General features: G+C 45.6%; 1 long non-coding RNA gene across 7 annotated transcripts in view; it reads right to left on the bottom strand.

Annotated features, from left to right (window-relative positions):
- Nucleotides 1-280: 280 nt before the first annotated feature.
- The window catches only part of LOC142467344 (uncharacterized), a 49,708-nt gene continuing 43,988 nt past the window's right edge, over nt 281-6,000 (bottom strand). For 3 of the 7 annotated variants that reach the window (XR_012788370.1, XR_012788375.1, XR_012788372.1), the window contains one exon: nt 281-3,929. This is a non-coding gene — a long non-coding RNA (uncharacterized LOC142467344). The remainder of the gene's footprint in view (nt 3,930-6,000) is intronic. The other 4 variants (XR_012788371.1, XR_012788374.1, XR_012788376.1 and 1 more) reach the window with 4 other exon arrangements.

Below are 6,000 nucleotides of genomic sequence, written 5' to 3'. Positions count from 1 at the left end.
CACAGTATATTGAATCAGGGCCCGAGAGATCCGAGCATACTGACCAACATCTGAAAACTCGTTTACGGGAGATTTGCGATGAAAATACGGGACATCTCTTCAGCTGCCATACACCTGCCCTGGGATAAAGGGAACACACATATAAAATAGGAGAGATGACCAATATGGTGCAGAGATATGTATGTGTCTTTATTTATATATAGCGCCATTAATGTACGCAGCGCTTCACAGCAGTACGTGATAATCGTATAAATAACAAATAATACAAATAACACATAATGGGAAGAAGTGACATTTAGGAAAAGGAGTCCCTGCTTCGGGGAGCTTACAATCTAATTACATTTATTACAAATTATTGTGCTCAGAATGACTAGGATTAACCATGTGTTTTTGTTAACCCAGAAAGGGGAGCGGTGTGAAGGAGAACGGCAGTGACGGACCTCAGGATGCCGGCTGTTGGAAAGCACCCCGGATTCCCTGCAGGTAACTGGGAGATGACTGGGTGCTCCCCCCTTCACTATAGGGTCAAAGTCAGTGCAGTTAGCTGGGCTCAGCACCAGCTGCACATTCACCTTTCACAGGAGCAGCTCTGTTTAATGAATATATTTATCATACTGACAAACTCGCCCTATTTATGAGTAAAACGGACAGCTGACTTGCTTCTGATTGGACCCATTGAAGGAGGAGATCCCGTCAGGTGAGATCCACCAGCCCCCCTCAGAACAATGTTGCTTGGGCCTGGTTGAGGCTTGAGTCCTGGCCCCCCAGGAAACTTGTTGTTGAGGGGGGGGGGTGCACCTGTACGCACACAATCGGAAAGGTGCAAAATACAATTTGTACAGTAACACGCCATCAACATGTGTGTGATGGGGGCAGGACACAGACATTGGGACACATAGGCCCTACATATTATATACAGGGGGTTTCACCCCTTGCAGGAACGGCCCTATAAAAATGCATTGTGTCTTTGCAGAATCACAGATAATTAAGCTGTGTAATTACACTACCAGTCACGTGGTAGGGCTTTTATTTTTGAAACACTAACAGACTTCTATGTGTATATCTTTATTAATATAGCACCCACAATGTACTCAGCACTTTACAAAAGAGACAATACAGTAAAGGAAATTATAATACAATGAGCGCAACAAACTTAATCAGAAAATAGGAAAGGAAATCCCTGCCCCGGAGAGCTTACAATCGAACTGGGTAGAGTTACAGAGACAGCAGGTGCAGGAGTAAGTGCAGTAGATGGCAGTGCTTGGCCACAATGGTTGGTAGGAGTGACTGTGGGACAGGATACTTCTATATACTACATATTACACTGCACTCAAACATTAAATACACTTTTTGAATTGGCAAAAAATGAATAGGAAATCCCATGAACATACTGTAGGTTGGAAAGCCCTGACTGGCATCCCGGAAAGACAAACGTATACTCGCTAGGGGCTGGCAAATATAATCCCGGGGCGAGCCCAGCTAACATGCCCAAGAATCAGGTGGCCACACACAGACGCACGCACACCAGGTACACACACCATACACAGACGCACGCACACCGGGTACACACACCATACAAATGCAGATACACACCGTACACAGACACACAACACACACATGCACCATACACATAGATACACCAGACACACACCAGATACACGTACAATACAGACGCACACAACACATACACGCACCATAGACAGACACACATCAGATACATACACTATACACAGAAGCACACGCACCATACAGACACACATGCACCATACAAACACGCACCATACAGACGCACATACACCAGATACACGCACCGTACACAGACACACAACACATACACGCACCATAGACACACACACCACCCACACACATACATACACTATACACAGACGCACACACACCAGATACACGCACCATACAGACACCCATACACCAGATACACACACCGTACACAGAGCCACACCAGATACATACACTATACACACCAGATACACGTACCATACGCACCATAGACACACACACACATCACACACACCAGATAAATGCACCATACACAGACGCGCACACAAACCAGATACACAACACTTACATGCACCATAGACAGAGACACACACCACATACACAAAAGACACAGTGCACAACGCTCATAGTGCATTAAAAGTATATTAAGACAACAAATTAATAAGGTAAGTATTGTGCGTACATCAAATAAACTTCAAATATGTATTTCAGGGGTAAGTTACCCATACACCAACACTGTGGACTGGATCAGATGTCATCTAATGGAACTGGAGCTGGTACGTGATTCCCAGGTTCCGGATGGGTAGGTATGGAGTCCTTTTAAACAGTCCTCGCTCAAAAGCGAGCAATGTCCAGCACACTTGCGGCTCACGGGGGAACGGCCGTGTCCCGCGGATCTCCGCGACGGCTGGTTTTCTCCTTCTGTCCTCCGCTCCAGCACTTCCGGATTATGACGTCATAAGGGGGGTTGCACCAAGGTTCGCTGACTTAATTATTTCGTTATAAGGAAACCAACTTTGTGTATGAGAGTAAAGGGTGTAGCTAGTCATACAGCATGTCGCATAGAGCAAGAATGTAAAGACCAGACTCCGAGATAGTTGTTGGAATAGAACGTCTGCGCGTGTCATGTTCTCTGGATAACAGACAGACGAATTGCAGAGTAGTTGGAGTAGGATAACATCAGGATGAGACGTTTCCCAGCAGCGAGAAGCAAGACATGACAAGGTCACCATCTTTGAGAGCACATGTAAGAACTTGATGTGAAATACGATGTATCTGTGAGCTGTGAGTAAATATTGAATAAACATTGTCTATGTGCTAAACCAGAAATCTGAAATGTCATATCTAAGGCTGAATCCCCGCTGGCGCTCAAAGCACGCGAGCCGAATGTCCTGCGTCTGCTCGCGCACCCACAGGGGGAGGGAGAGGGGGGCGGCATTGAGCGAGCGGGAAAGTTAAAAAAAATTGTTTACATAAGCGCTGAGCGCCGGTGAGCGTGTGTATACATACATACATACATACATACATACATACATACATACATACATACATACGTCACCTCACCAAGCACCGCCCGCTCAGCGCCAGCGGGGACCCAGCCTAAGAAGACATGACTGACATTTGATTTTATACTGCAACAATGTTGAGATGCTTTGTTTTTTTGTTTTTTTTCTTGATTTCCTCTTACCTCCCACAATGTACTTTCATTGTCTTGTTTGACACCACCACCTCCTCCTCCGTCGATCTCTCATTGGGGGTACCCCAGGGAGTATTTCCTGTGACCTCCTCTCTTTTCTCACACTAGGTGACCTCTTCACAACTCTTGGGTTCAAATATGACCTCTATGCTGATGACACACAAATGTACTTTTCAACCCCTGACTTTACTCCTGCTCTACAGACCAACTCTATAAATGGCTCTCCTCTGGCACAAACGTAACATGTCAAAGGGGGGAGGGGGAGAAAAAAAGAGGAGGGTGGGAGAGAGGAAGAGGAGGGGAGAGAGGGGCCAAAAGGATGTGGAGAATGGAGGAGGGAGCATGGGGAGAGAGGATCCGAGGGGGGTGTGGTGAGTGGAGGTGAGGGGCATGGGCTGAGAGAAGGTGGTTGTGGGCAGAAAGGAGGCGGGGAGGCGTGGGGACGCGAGGAGAGGGGAGGAGGTGGGGAGAGGTAATTATGTTTCTCGGGTGAGGTGGGGACCTGACGCCCCATGTAGAACAGGATATAAGCTTTTGATGTTACCACAGTTTCCTCTGGTCATTGAAGTGGAACCAGCGGCCCTCATATGTGGCATATGCGATGTAGAGACCGGAACCAACGCTGGGGGAGTCAAGAGACAGCCAGGCTTACGCTGGGGGAGCCAAGAGACAGACAGGCTTACGCTGGGGGAGCCAAGAGACAGCCAGGCATACGCTGGGGGAGACAAGAGACAGCCCGGCTTAGTAGCCATTTTAAAATAATTTGGGGTTATATATTTGTAATTTTTTTTAGTAATAATACACCCACAAAAAATACCAGTAAACACCTGAAAGACGCGAAAATTGAACACGGTGAAGAAATAACAAATAAATAGTAATAGTGTTAGGGGAGCTTGCACCTTTAATATCCCCCCTCTTTATTTCTATCCTCGTGTTTCTTACTTTGTGTGATGAGAAAATCCGGGGATTTAGGGGGATTTTAGGAGAAAGGAACCTTTGTGACAAAGATCTTAAGGGAGCAGTTACCCTACAAAAAAGGTGGGAATCAGGGAGCCTCCTGAGAGAAACTGTGTTTATTTAATCTCTAGGGACCCCCTGGATATTTACCGGGAAAAGTGCCGCCGATTCCTCCCCTCCAGGGGATACAAAATGGAGGTTTACATCCCCTGCATTATGTGGGCCAATCTTATTGGCCTTCACGATGCAGGGGATCGAAACAACCAGATAGAAGCAAAAAAAGTCAGCAGCAGCACGTCTACCCAGACCAAGGAGGTGGCTGTGAGTAATAGCAACCATTATTGTGTAGAAAAGGTGAAAGACAGGCGCTACTTTGTGAATGAAATAAATGAATAATATAGAGAAGTGATTCTGATGGAAATAATGACCAAACCCCTTGCTCAAACCTCACTGGTGGGACCTGTTTCACGGGTTCCAAGGATTAAGGATTATCTCAAAACATCCAGGGGGAGCATGTGGGGGAATAAGAGAATAAAAATATATATAAGTGCAGACGTAATGTAACATGTAGGTGTACAGGCAATGACTTGGCTCGTATAGCTGATCTACTCACAGGAGCAAAGGTATATATACAGCAGTTGGCAAATTGGGTTGCCCAGTGACATCTTATAATACCCATTAAGGGTTTAATTGTGATTTATATTCATTAAAAGCTGTTAAGTATAACTCCTGATATTAATAGAGTGAGGTTTCCCCATGTTTAAATGTTGCCTATGTTCGTTTTCTATTATCATCTATTCCAACCCCCACTCCCTAGTGCAATCTAGGCTAATTGACTTATTGACTAATTGAGCCGTTTTATTAACATAGAAAGATGTATAAATAGCCACCAATAGAACACAAACCACACTCCTGACGAAGCCGAGAAACAGTTCCTGGTAGCTGGGCGAAACGCGTAGAGTTTACCAGTGGACCAATTTTGGTCTAGGAGACGATCCGTAGAATCAGCTCTGAACGCCGTGACGTCACACCTTACAGACGGGCGCACAGAAGGAAGCTCCGGTCCAGGACACAGAGCCGCGGAAGCCAGCAGACTGACCTGAGGGAGGCGGTGAGCTGGCTCAGGACATCCTCCATTCACTATATGTGATACATGCTTTTATTCTTTGTGCAAATTGTAAGTGCGCGTTTTATACTGTGTTTTTATACATAAAGTTTTCATACTGATCGCACGATGTAGTTCTCTCCCTCTCTCTATATACACATACTACTGACGGAGAATTGCCAGGGGGTTCAGCTCACAGACATCTTCAAGGGTGGCAACCCAATTTGCCAACTGCTGTATATATACCTTTGCTCCTGTGAGTAGATCAGCTATACGAGCCAAGTCATTGCCTGTACACCTACATATTACATTACGTCTGCACTTATATATATTTTTATTCTCTTATTCCCCCACATGCTCCCCCTGGATGTTTTGAGAAAGTAATAGCAACCATACCTTTATGCCATACGGACATTACCAATGAGATTGAGAGTGGGTGGTCACTCCACTTACCCCCAGTTTTCAGGGATTATTGTTCATACTGAATGCTTTATGGATATACTCACTTTTTATGCCAATTATTGATGCACCTATACCTATGGTTCTGGACTAATAATATCATTGCTAGCGTGGTACTTGAGCACTCTTGCCACGCTTCTCATCAGGATTGAAACAACCAGAAAGTACAGCACCTTCCCCGGTAAATATTTCTGGGAGCAAAGGGTCCCCGGAACGGAAATGACACCAGTTCAGGCATGGGGGAGCACGTTTCCGATTCTATGTC

Source organism: Ascaphus truei, chromosome 16 (assembly GCF_040206685.1).
Source record: "Ascaphus truei isolate aAscTru1 chromosome 16, aAscTru1.hap1, whole genome shotgun sequence".
In the NCBI taxonomy this organism is placed as follows: domain Eukaryota; kingdom Metazoa; phylum Chordata; class Amphibia; order Anura; family Ascaphidae; genus Ascaphus; species Ascaphus truei.
This window is presented reverse-complemented; position numbering and strand designations above follow the sequence as displayed.